Source organism: Rhea americana, unplaced genomic scaffold, assembly GCF_003343005.1.
Source record: "Rhea americana isolate MKP2758 unplaced genomic scaffold, rheAme1 scaffold_375, whole genome shotgun sequence".
NCBI lineage: Eukaryota > Metazoa > Chordata > Aves > Rheiformes > Rheidae > Rhea > Rhea americana.
In genome coordinates this window covers 418,179-419,649 of record NW_028186507.1, presented here as the reverse complement: position 1 = coordinate 419,649, position 1,471 = coordinate 418,179, and the positions used below count along the sequence as shown (strand labels likewise).

Genomic DNA, 1,471 nt, shown 5'->3' with positions numbered 1-1,471 from the left:
GATCCGCGCCCGGCGGTGCAGCAGACGCCGGAGGAAGATGAGGATGAGGAGGGCGGGCGGGCGGCTCCCAGCTGTAGCGACAGGGCGCGGGCTGGGGCTTTTATTGCCTCCTCCCTCCTCCCCCTCGCCCCCGCCGTGCAGGACCGAAAGCCGCTTCCTCCGCAAGCGGTCCGCGGGACTTCCGCGGGCGCGGGACGGCGCCGTCGGTGCCCCGGAGGAGGAGCGTCCCGCCGGCCCCGCTCCGCCCCCGCTGCCCGCCTTCCCCGGCGCCGCGCACCAGCCGCGCCGCTCTCACCCGGGCCGGACCGGGCCGTGCCGTGCCGTGCCCGCTGCGGCTCTCCAGGCAACTTTCCGCCAAGCGGTAGCCGAGCGCCCCCGCGGAGACCCGCGCCGCCCCGGGGGTGGCTTTGGCCCGTTTTTTGCGTCGCCCGAGCCGGCTGCTCAGCTTCCCGCCGCCGAGCTGGGCACTGTCCCCGCGGTTATGCAAACGGAGGGAGGCAGGGTTTGCTCAAGAGCGGCAGCGGAATATATGGCCCRCGGTAAATGTACCGAAACTCTCCGCAAGCGGAGAGCGAGAGCCGCAGGGTAGTAGCGCGGAGATAAAATTTAACGGGCATTGTGGAAGCTTTGGGAAACAATTCCCCAGTTAATTAAATGATGAAAATCAAGAAAGGATTCACAGTAAACCGGGCTTTGACGAGAACAAACGAGTCTATCCAGTGAAACAAGGGGCTATCTGAAATTAATTGCCATGCACCCAGCTCGTCTTAAGCTGCGAAATCTGGGGGAAAGCTGCTTCAAGGGGGAAAGCAYGACCAGGTAATGAAGAGGCAAAGCTGCAGTTAGGGACTCAGCACATTCTTCCCACTGCTCCAAGGCGGTTTTAACAGTCCCCAGCGATAGTTATCACTAAATTTTCACCATCATTTAAAGTACTCTACATTTACAGACTGAAACTGAACAGGGACTAGTTTAGCAAACAACAGAGATTGTGGATTTATTATCATACRGGCATACAGTATATAGAATAATTTTCAGCAAACAGGCTTGTGCATTAAGGCTATTGTAAATCACATTTTTCTTCCAAGGACACACAGCAAACTGATTTTTAATATGAGGGTTTGTAGCTACATATAATGCTCAAGGGATCTTTCTTGTCCTCGAATTCACCCTGCAAGCAAACTGAAATTCTTTGGTTTGGTACAAGGAATTCATTAAAAATGTGATTCAAAATACATTGAAGACCAGTGAACTGTGGGGAATATTGCCTTGGATTTCAATGGCTTCTGGATCACTACCTTATCATAAGAATCCCGTTTGCTATTCATCATTCACATGCTGTATTTAGTTTCTATATTTCTGTGCATTCGGATGATGCACCGGTAAAATCATTTTAATCTCTATGTTATTGATTCGGCACTGATTGATTTCAGACATTTCAGTGGAATATTCATTTGTTTAAAGATACTTG

General features: G+C 52.6%; 1 protein-coding gene across 1 annotated transcript in view; it reads right to left on the bottom strand.

The window, feature by feature from the left end:
• AMIGO2 (adhesion molecule with Ig like domain 2) overlaps positions 1–342 on the bottom strand; it is a 9,154-nt gene extending 8,812 nt beyond the window's left edge. The window contains exon 1 of the mRNA XM_085313054.1: positions 296–342. The gene's annotated coding sequence lies outside the window, so the exon portion shown is untranslated. The remainder of the gene's footprint in view (positions 1–295) is intronic.
• Positions 343–1,471: the final 1,129 nt, after the last annotated feature.